Genomic DNA, 11,471 nt, shown 5'->3' on the forward strand with positions numbered 1-11,471 from the left:
CATTTAACCTGAATTGTCTCCCTAAAGTCTCTATCTTCAAATACAGCCAGTCACATTAGCAATTTGGGGTTCAGCATATGAATTTTGGGGAAACACAATTCAGTCTGTAATGATAGATAACGTATCTTTTTTCTATCCTTTCACTGTTAGCATATTTGTGTTTTGAAATGTAAAGTACATCCCTTTAGACAGAATATTCTTAAATTTTGCTTTTTTATCTAGTTTGTCATTCTCTGTTTTTTTTTTTTTTTTAATTTGGTTAGGGAGGTTTAGTCTCTTTACATTTAATAAGATTATTAATATGTTTGGGTTTAGGTCTGCTACCTTGGTATTTGTTTTCATTCATTTCTTCTGGGTTTTATTCCTTTAATTATCCTTTCCTTTCCTAATTATATGTATTTCTGGAGTGCTATTTTATATCCTCAATTAGCTTCCCATCTGTACTTCTTTTTATTACTTTTTACTGGTTGCTCTATGGCTAACAATATGCATCTTTAACTTAACAAATTAAATATATTTACACTTAATATTATGCTACTTTGTTCATCTGACTCTTCACACTTTTCAGTTCTTAATTCACACCTGACGCTTATTTCCCACTTCACAGATGGAATAGCAGTATAATTCTGTTAATCAACATCTCATACTTTATGTTTTTGATGTCATACTTTCTATTTCTGCATAAGTTACAGACTTGCCTTACAATGTTCTTACTTTTGCTTTAAATGTTCAGTTGTCTTTTAAGAAAATTATGAAAAAACTTGTATGTTTAATCACTTACAAAAAAAATTTTTTTGTGCTGTTTTTTCTTGCCTTTAGACCAGAGTATCCAGGCAATATTAATGCTTTTCAGCCTAAAAACATCCTTTAGCACTTTCTGCAGTGCAGGTTTGCTGACATCAAATTCTCTCAGCTTGAATTGATGAAAAAAAAAAGTCTTTATTTAATCCTGGAGTTTGAGGAATATTGTTGATCGATATAGAATTGTGTGTTTGATAGATTTTTTTTATTTAGTACTTTAAAATGTTGGTCCGTTGTCTTCTTGCCTCCATTGTTTCTGATGAGAAGTCAGCAACAAATCTTTTTTTGAAAATTTAAAAATATTTGTTAATTTGCTAAAAATAACAATATTAAATCCATTACATGTTAACATTCATTTTTTATAGAACACAACTGCATTTTCCAAACCAGAAATCATTTAGTGAGAAGGGAGATGTTGTTTTGCATTTCTGAGAATAAATGTCTGGTTTAAGAGGAGACAGCTAGATTCTCCTATCTGTTTCTGTTTCTCCTTTTTTTTTTTTTTTTTTTTTTTTGAGATGGAGTCTCGCACTGTCACCCAGGCTGGAGTGCAGTGGTGCAATCTCGGCTCACTGCAACCTTCACCTCCTGGGTTCAAGTGATTCTCCTACCCCAACCTTCCAAGTAGCTGAGATTACAGGTGCCCACCACCACGCCTGACTATTTTTTTATTTTTTTATTTTTAGTAAAGATAGGGTTTCGCCATGTTGGCCAGGCTGGTCTCGAACTCCTGGGATTACAGGTGTGAGCCACTGCACCTGGCCTCTCCTATCTGTTTCTTCATTCATCCTGCTGCAATGTTTTTGATTGCAGAATTTGAAGAAAATCTGTATAGCAGAAGATATGTAGTTAGAAGGGGAAAGTATTTTAATAGTCTTTGTCACATAATTTTGGATATTATTAGTTACCACACTAAAACTTAAAAAGGGGTAGTGTTTTTAAAGCCTTATTGTTGTTTGAACTTTGCCTGTTATCTCAGTGAACTTTACCTGTTCTGTTACATTAATAGGTCTGTGTTGCACGTTTTAGAAATATATGTATTTTTTGTATTTCAATAGCTTTTGGGGTACAAGTGGTTTTTGGTTACATGGATGAATTGTACAGTGGTGAAGTCTGAGATTTTAGTGCACCCGTCATCCAAGTAGTGTACATTGTACCCAATATGTAGTTTTTTATGCCTCACCTCGCTTGCGTCTTCCCCCTTCTGAGTCTCTAAAGTCCATTATACCACTCTGTATGCCTTTGCATACCCAGAGTTTAGCTTCCATTTATGAGTGAGAACATACGGTATTTGGTTTTCTATTTCTGAGTTACTTCACTTAGAATAATGGCCTCCAGCTCCATCCAATTTGCTGAAAAAGACATTATTTCATTCTTTTTATGGTCAAGTAGTATTCCATGGTGTGTATATACACCACGTTTTCTTTATCCATTCATTGGTTGATGGGCACTTAGATTGGTTCTATATCTTTGAAATTCTGAATTGTGCTGCAATAAACCTATGCATGCAAGTATCTTTTTGATATAATGACTTATTTTCCTTTGGGTAGATACCCAGTAGTGAGATTGCTAGATTGAATGGTAGATCTACTTTTAGTTCTTTTAGGAATCTCTATACTGTTTTCCTTAGTGGTTGTACTAATTTACATTCCCACCACCAGTATAAGCATTCTCTTTTTACCACATTCATGCCAACATATATTTTTTTGACTTTTTAATAATGACCATTCTTGCAAGGATAAGGTCCTACCTCATTGTGGTTTTAATTTGCATTTCCCTCATGATTAGTGATGTTGAGCATTTTTTAATTTGTTTATTTTCCATTTGTATATCTTCTTTTGAGAAATGTTTATTCATGTTATTTGCCCACTTTTGGTGGGATTTTTTTTTTCTGATTTGTTTGAGTTCCTTGTAGATTCTGAATATTAGTCCTTTGTGGAATGAATAGTTTGAAAATATTTCCTCCCAATTCTGTGGGTTGTCTATTTATTCTGATGATTATTTCTTTTGCTGTACGGAAGTTTTTTTTGCTTAATTAGGTCCCATTTATTTATTTTTGATTTTGTTAATTTGCTTTTGGGGTCTTAGTCATGAATTCTTTCCCTAGGCCAGTGTCCAGAATAGTTTTTCCTAGGTTATCTTCCAGAATTTTTATGGTTTCAGGTCTTAGATTTAAGTCTTCAATCCATCTTGAATTGTTTTTATGTAAGGTGAGAGATAGGGATCCAGTTTCATTCTTCTACATGTAGCTGTCCAGTTTTCCCAGCACCATTTATTAAATAGGGTGTCCTTTCCTCAGTTTGTTTTTGTGTGCTGTGTCAAAGATCAATTGATTGTATTTGGCTTTATTTCTGGGTTCTCCATTCAGTTTCATTGGTCTATGTGTCTACGTTTATAGCAGGACCATGCTGTTTTGGTAACTCTATAGCCTTGTAGTATAATTTGAAGTTAGGTAATGTGATGCTTCCAGACTTGTGCTCTTTGCTTAGGATTGCTTTGGCTATTGGGGCCCTTTTTTGGTTCCATATGAATTTGAGGATTGTTTTTCCTATTTCTGTGAAAACTGATGTTGGTATTTTGATAAGAATTGCATTGAATCTGTAGGCATTGCTTTTGGCAGGACAGTCATTTTCATGATATTGATTCTTCTAATCCATGAGCATAGGATGTGTTTCCATTTGTTAGTGTCATCTATGATTGCATTCAGCCGTGTTTTGTAGTTTTTTTTTTCTTATAGAGATCTTTCACCTCCTTGGTTAAGTATATTTGTAAGTATTTTTTGCAACTAGTGTACAAGGGATTGAGTTCTTGATTTGATTCTCAATTTGGTTGTTGTTGGTATATAGCAGTGCTACTAATGTGTACATTGATTTTGTAACCTGAAACTTACTGAATTTGTTTTTCAAATCTAGAAGTCTTTTGGAGGAGTGTTTAGAGTTTTCTAGGTATATGAAAGGGCATCATATCATTGGTGAGCAGCAATAGTTTGGCTCTTCTTTTCCACGTTGGATAACCTTTACTTTTTTCTCTTGGCTAATTGCTCTGGCTGGGACTTCCAGTACTATGCTGAATAGAAGTGGGCATCCTTGTCTTGTTCCAGTTCTCAGGAAATGCTTTCATCTTTTCCGCATTCAGTGTGATGTTGACTGTGGGTTTGTAATATGCGGCTTTTATTATTTTGAAGTATGTTCCTTCTATGCCTAGTTTGTTGAAGGTTTTTATCATGAGTGGATGCTGGATTTTATTGAATGCTTTCTCTGCATCTATTGAGATGGTCATATGGTTTTTGTTTTTAATTCTATTTATGTGATGAATCACATTTGTTGATTTGTATATGTATGTTAAACCACCTTGCATCTCTGGAATGAAACCCACTTAATCATGGTGTATTATCTTTTTGATATGCTGTTGGATTCAGTTAGTTAGTATTTTGTTGAGGATTTTTGCATCTATGTTCATTAGGGATATTGGTCTGTAGTTTTCTTTTTAATGTCCTTTCCTGGTTTAGATATCAGGGTGATACTGGCATCATAGAATGAGGTAGAGAGAATTTCCTCTCTCTTAATTTTTTGGAATAATTTTGGTAAGATTGGTACTCATTCTTTGTCTAGTACAATTCAGCTGTGAATCCATTCGGCCCTGGGCTTTTTGTTTTGTTAGCATTTTTTTTTCGTATTATTGATTCAGTCTCACCGATTGTTACTGATCTGTTCAGGATTTCTATTTCTTCCTGATTTAATGTAGGACATTTGTATGTATCTAGGAATTTATCCACTTTCTCTAGATTTTTTAGTTTGTGTGCATAGGGGTATTCATAGTAGTCTTGAACGATCTTTTGTATTTCTGTGATGTTGGTTGTAGTGTCTCCATTTTCATTTCTAACTGAACTGATTTGAATCTTCTCTCTTCTTTTCTTGGTTAATCTAGCTAATCTATCCATTTTCAATTATTTTTTCAAAGAATCAACTTTTTGTTTCATTGATCTTTTAAATATTTTTGGTCTCAATTTCATGTAGTTCTACTCTGATCTTTGTTATTTCATTATTTTTAACTTTTATTTTAAGTTCAGGGGTACAAGTGCAGGTTTGTTACATAGGTAAATTTGTGTCTTAGGGGTTTATTATACAGATTATTTCATCACCTACATATTAAACCTAGTACCCATTAGTTATTTTTCCTGACCCTCTCCCTCCTCTCACCCTTCACCCTCTTTAAGGCACCATGTATGTTGTTCCCCTCTATGTGTCCATGTGTCCTCATCATTTAGCTCCCATTTATTATTTCTTTTCTTCTGCTAGCTTTGGGTTTCGGTTGTTCTTGTTTCTCTAGTTCCTTGAGGTGTGACATTAGGTTGTCACTTTGTGACCTTTCAGACTTTTTGCTGTAGACATTTAATGCTATAAACTTTCCTCTTAGCACTGCTTTTGCTGTATCTCAGATATTTTGATAACTTGTGTCACTATTACCATTTATTTCAAAGAATTTTTAAATTTCCATCTTGATTTCATTGTTAACCTAAAAATCATCCAGGAGCGGATTGTTTAATTTCCATGTATTTGTATAGTTTTGAGGGTTCCTTTTGGAGTTGATTTTTAGTTTTATTACACCGTGGTCTGAGAAGATACTTGATATGATTTCAATGTTTAGAAATTTATTGGGACTTGTTTTGTGGCCTATTACATAGTCTATCCTGGTGAACGTTCCATCTGCTGATGAGAAAAATGTATATCCTGCAGTTCTTGGGTAGAATGTTCTGTAAATACCTGTTAGGTCCATTTGTTCTAGAGTGTAGTTTAAGTCCATTGTTTTTGTGTTGACTTTATGTCTTGATAATCTGTCTTGTAGTTTCGATGGAGCGTTGTTGTCCCTCACTATTATTGTGCTGCTGTCTGTCTCACTTCTTAGGTCTAGTAGTAATTTTTTTTTTAATTAATCTAGGAGCTCCAGAGTTAGGTACATATAATTCAAGGATTGTAATATATTCTTGTTGGATTGATCCTTTTATCATTATATAATGATCTTCTTTGTCTTTTTTTTTTTAACTGTTGTTGCTTTAAAGTCCATTTTATCTGATATAAGAATACCCACTCCTATTCCCTTTTGGTTTCCATTTACATGGAATATCTTTTTCTATCCCTTGACTTTGAATTTATATGAATCATTATATGTTAGACAAGTCTCTTGAAGACAGTAGATACTTGATTTGTAATTTTTTAATCCATTCTGCCAATCTGGATCTTTTAAGTGGAACATTTGGGCCATTTATGATCAAAGTTAATATTCAGATGTGAGGTAATGTTCTAGTCATCCTGTTGATTGTTACCTAGATACTTTGTTTTCTTCATTGTGTTATTGTTTTATAGGACCTGTGAATTTTATGCTTTCAAGAGGTTCTCTTCTGGTGCATGTGAAGCATTTGTTTTAAGATTTAGAACTCCTTTTAGCATCTCTTGTAGGGCTGGTCTGGTGGTGACAAAGTCTCTCAGCATTTGTTTGTCTGAAAATGACTTTATTTCTCCTTCATTTATGAAACTTAGTTTTTCTGGATACAAAATTCTTGGTTGAGAGTTATTCTGTTTAAGGAGGCTAAAGATAGAACCCCAATCCTTTCTGGCTGGTAAGGTTTCATTGTTTTCTGTGCAGACAGTCCCTGACTTATGATGGTTTGACTTATGATCTTTTGACTTTATTTTTTATTTATTTATTTATTTTTTGAGATGGAGTCTTGCTCTGTCGCCCAGACTGGAGTGTGGTGGGGCAATCTCGGCTAACTGCAAGCTCTGCCTCCTGGGTTCACGCCATTCTCCTACCTCAGCCTCCTGAGTAGCTGAGACTACAGGCGCCCACCACCATGCCCGGCTAATGTTTTGTATTTTTAGTAGAGACAGGGTTTCACCGTGTTAGCCAGGATGGTTTCGATCTCCTGACCTCGTGATCTGCCCGCCTCAGCCTCCCAAAGTGCTGGGATTACAGGCGTGAGCCACCGCACCCGGCCCTTTTTACTTTATAATAATATGAGAGCAATGTATTTGGTAGAAACTGTACTCTAAGTATCCATAGAACCATCTTGTTTTCACTTGCAGTATAGTATTCAATAAATTATATGAGATATTCAACATTTCATTATAAAACAGTTGTTGTGTTGGATGATTTTGCACAACTGCAGGCTAAGGTTAAGTGTTCTGAGCATGTTTAAAGTAGGTTAGGCTAAGCTATGATATTCAGTGGGTTAGGTGTATTAAATGTATTTTCAAATTACAATATTTTCAGCTTATGATGGGTTTATTGGGACATAACCTCGTCATAAGTCAAGAAGCATCTGTATAAACATATCTTTGTGTTCTGACTGTTTTCAAGACTTGTTCTTGTTTTCATAGTTAGACCCTGACATGTCTATGTGTGTTTTTCTTTGTATTTATCTTACTTGGTGTTCACTGAGTATTTTGAATCTATTAATGTATGTCTTTACTAAATATGGAAATGTTTCAGCTATTATTTTTTCCAATGTTTTCTTTCCCATTTTTATTCTCTTCTCCTTCTGGGTCTTCTATTACATGTATTTTGACCATTTGGCATAGTTTTGAAGATCCTGAGATTTTGTTCATTTTTTCTCCAATCTTTTTCTTTCGTTTTCTTTAGATTGGCTACTTTCTATTGGTTTATCTTCAAGTTCATTACACTTTTGCCCACCCCCGCAATTTGTGTTAAGTCAATTGATCCTGTCAATTTAAAAAGATTTCATTATCGTGTATTTCAGTCCTAGTTCTTTTTTGCTTTAGTATCTCTGCTTAGATCTCCTATTGGTTCACTTACTAAGAGCATCTTCCCACAATTATTTAAAAATATTCATAACTTTTACTTTAAAGTAATTATCCGCTATATCCAACATCAAGGATATCTTGGGATTGGTTTCTTGACTAGAGGTCATGTTTTTCCATTCTTTGCCTATCTAGTAATTTTTGATTATACTGAACATTGGTAATATGTTATAGAGATTTTTGATTCTGTTATTTTCCTCTGAAGAAATGTTAACTTTTATTCTAGTGGGTAGTAAGGGGTTCAATTAGTGTCTCATCACCTTAAATTTCTGTAGGCTCATGTTTATGCTTTGATAGGCAGGCTCTGTGGAAAGCCCATGTCTTTCCCATGCTCCTCTAACTTAGTGGGATCAACCTCAAAGTCTGTGTCCCTTGTGAATTTTGTGAAGGCCTGGTTTTAGGCTTTGTTAGGGTAGATCTAAAGCTGTGCTACACAATATGGCAGCCACATGTAGCAATTTAAATTTATATTAAATAAAATAGTTTAAAATAATTTTCTTAGTTGCACTAGTTATATTTCAAGTGCTCAGCAGCCACCTGTTGGCTAGTGGTTATCATTTTGGAAAGTACAGATAACATTAATATTATTGCAGAAAGTTATATTGAACAGTGCTTATCAAAAGTATGCCTTACTCTAGTTTGCAGTTCTTATTCTTAAATTGTCACCATTTTGGTTTCTCAGTTGGAGCACTGAAATGTGAATAAGATGTCTTTGCTCCGGCTGGACTCTATCTCCTCTGCCTTCTAGAACTGTTTAACTTCTAGCATCTCTGTTCTGTTATCTATCCTGTTGTAGTTACATTGTGGTAAGCCTGCGTACTCTCATCCTGAGAAGGCATAGCCTAGTTCTCCGTGAAGGACTCCATAGGGCACCCATATACAGGCTTCTGGGGACCCCTGTCTGTGCAGTTCACTCCTCTCTGGTGCCGTGCCCTACAGGCTGTAGTCATGTCAGCTGCTCTGAACTCTGGCTTCTGCCTCATCAGCTCCTCAGAACTACTATACTGTGCTCAGACTCTAGCTCTCTGCTCTGCAGTGAGGGAAACCATTGCCAGAGAGCTGGGGCAATTGTGGGGCTCACCTTGCAAGCTTATCTCCTTTCAGTGATCACGTCATGTGTTGCTTGTTGTCCAATGCCAGAAAACTGTTGCCTTCCACATTTTGTTCAGTTTTATGTTTGTTCTGTTTTGTTTCAATCGTGGGAGGGATTTCATACCAGTGATTTCATCATATCATGAAGTAGAGCTCCTATTATTTAGCAAACAACTTAAAATCATAAATACAAACACCTGTTTTTAAAAGTTCCTTTGCTTCTGGATGGTTCTCATTGGAAATTCACCCTGATTAGTGAGTAGCATCACACTGTTTTGCTGGCTCCTCTTTCCTTCTCCTCTTTCCGTTGCTTCTCTTTTTTTCCCACTGAGATTCTCTGGGATTTATTTTCTTCTATCGTGCAGAGGACACAGCTCTCCACACCTTCTGCCCTCAAATCTGTATAATCAAAGTCAATGAAATTCCTAGCAGAACAAAAAAGTCCCTCTCCCATTTAATAGGATCTGTCCTTTTTAGAAGACGGTTGTAGTTATAGATAGCAAGTATTTTTTTCTTCTAATTTTTATTGTTGTTATTGTATTATTAGCTACCTTATCTCTATACTTCACACCTAGACCTCTCTCAAATCTATTCACTGCCCATTGGTCAGAATGAACTTTGTAAAACTGACCATGTTACTCTTCTTTAATGACTTCCTATAGCAGATAAGATCTAATATCCCCAACTGACATAGAAGTTCTTCCATGATCTCTTCCTTTTCGTGTCTCCGGCTTCATCTCTTGTTTTTCTGCACTAACCCCCAACACCCTCACATACACATAGCCCCAGCAAAACAAAAATGTTTGTGGTTTTCAAAACACACCAAAATTTTTCTTTCCTTTATGCTTTTTCTCATGTCTCCTCTATCTAGAATCCCCTCTCCTTCCCCCTAATTTTCCCATCTTTACCTGGCTACTCTGACTCATTCTTCAAGACATGGTTTAAAAATATTTTCCTTTTGAAATGATTCCCTGGGTCTGAACTTCTGCAGCTGGAAAAGGTACCTCTTCGGGGTTGCTACTGAGCTTCCTTCTGTCAAATCCCTCGTTGACTAGGAGGGAAGAACTCTGTCCAGTTGGTCTCACCAGTGCTTAGTATAGAGCTTGGCACATAGTGTGTGTTAATTTCTGCATTAATTCAGTCACCCAATAAATGTTTACTGAGTACATGGCACATAGTGTGTGTTAATTTCTGCATTAATTCAGTCACCCAGTAAATGTTTACTGAGTACATAGCACATGCAAGGCAGTGATCCAAAATCTCTGTTTTTGGACATTTATTTTCTGGTGAGAGAGGCTGAACACAGGCAAACAGGTAGATAATATAATTTAGAAAGTGATGAGTCTTTCTCTAAAGCAATGTAAGGGCATAGTAAGCAATGGGGATGCTATTTTGGATAGTGTCCCTCTTTGATAAGGTGGCATTTGAGCAGAGACGTGAATAAAGTAAGGGAAGGAGCTGTGCAGATACCTGGGGAAGCATCATTTTAGGAGAGACAACAAAGAATCTGAAGTGGGAACTCTCTAGGTGTGCTCAAGGAAGAGCAAGCAGACTGGTGAGGCTGGAGCAGAATGAGTGAGGAGGGCAGTGAGACAGACAAGTCCCAGATCATCAGACCTTCTAGACTAAGGTAAGGAATTTAGTCTTTTTCCCCTAAGTTGAATGGGAAGCCATTGGGAGGTTTTGAACAGGGGCATTATATGATCAGACTGGTGTTTTGAAAGGATCATGCTGGCTTCTCTGCTGAGAACAGACTGGAGGAGCAAGAGAGGGAACTTGGAGACCAGTTAGAAGATAATTGCAGTGCTCACTTTGGGCACATATAGTAAAACTGGAATGATACAGAGAAGATTACCATGGCCCTTGTGCAAATATTACATGCAAATTTGTGAAGTGTTCCATTTATATATATATGTATTTTAAAAGAAGGTAATTGCAGTCGTCAAGGTGAGAGAACATGGTGGCTTGAACCACCGTGTTAACTTTGGACTTGGGGAGAACAGCTTACAGTGTATTTGTGGAATAATAAAGGAATTAAGTTTCTTTATATTGAGCTCCCCTATGAGCCTGTAAGCCTTTGGAAGGCAAGGCCTGTGTCTGATTTATCATTATATTCTGAGTACATTATATTCAAATCCTGTTAAATATCAAGAGTACAATATTATCATTTAACCCTCTGTATCTTTCTTGTTTTTTAATAGATGAATTGCCAAGCATGGCATAAATAAAAGGAAGAATGATAAAATATCTCATTGTTACCCCCGTTTTCCAGATGAGGAAACTGAGGTACAGAGAGGTTAAATCTCTTCATCAAGTTATCAAAAGCCACAACATGGTGGAGTCAGTCTTTTATCTCAGGTCTGTTTGACTCCACAGCCCTGACATTTTCCATTCCATGAGCCTAGGCTGGCAGAGAGAGCCCTTGGGTGCCATGGTAGGAAAGGTTGGATGTGTAAGCCCTGGTCAGGAGGAGCAAACTCCAGCCATGATGTCAGATGGAGCCTCCTTCAAGAACAAAGTCGTGAGATACTTGCTGGGCAATGACATGCTTTTGGTCAAGCCTCTTCTTCCAGGCAGAGTCTGCAATCACCTGTGTGGCTGGGAATCTTGGTCTTTCTGATTCATACGTAGGAGTTGCATTTTATTTTTCTATTTTTGGAAAATAAAAAGAAAATGTAAGGGAAGAAAAAGCTAAGTCCCAGTTGCCAAGTCTGTTAACGACACACATAATGGCGTGTTAACACAAATGATTATCGAGCT

At 36.2% G+C, this 11,471-nt stretch overlaps 1 non-coding gene across 1 annotated transcript; it reads left to right on the forward strand.

Moving 5' to 3' along the window:
- The first annotated feature begins 10,514 nt into the window (after positions 1-10,514).
- Positions 10,515-10,619, forward strand: LOC115835254. Its single transcript, XR_004030246.1, has one exon. It is a non-coding gene; the product is annotated as a U6 spliceosomal RNA (small nuclear RNA).
- The last annotated feature ends 852 nt before the right edge of the window (positions 10,620-11,471 follow it).

Source organism: Nomascus leucogenys, chromosome 5, assembly GCF_006542625.1.
Source record: "Nomascus leucogenys isolate Asia chromosome 5, Asia_NLE_v1, whole genome shotgun sequence".
Classification (NCBI taxonomy): domain Eukaryota; kingdom Metazoa; phylum Chordata; class Mammalia; order Primates; family Hylobatidae; genus Nomascus; species Nomascus leucogenys.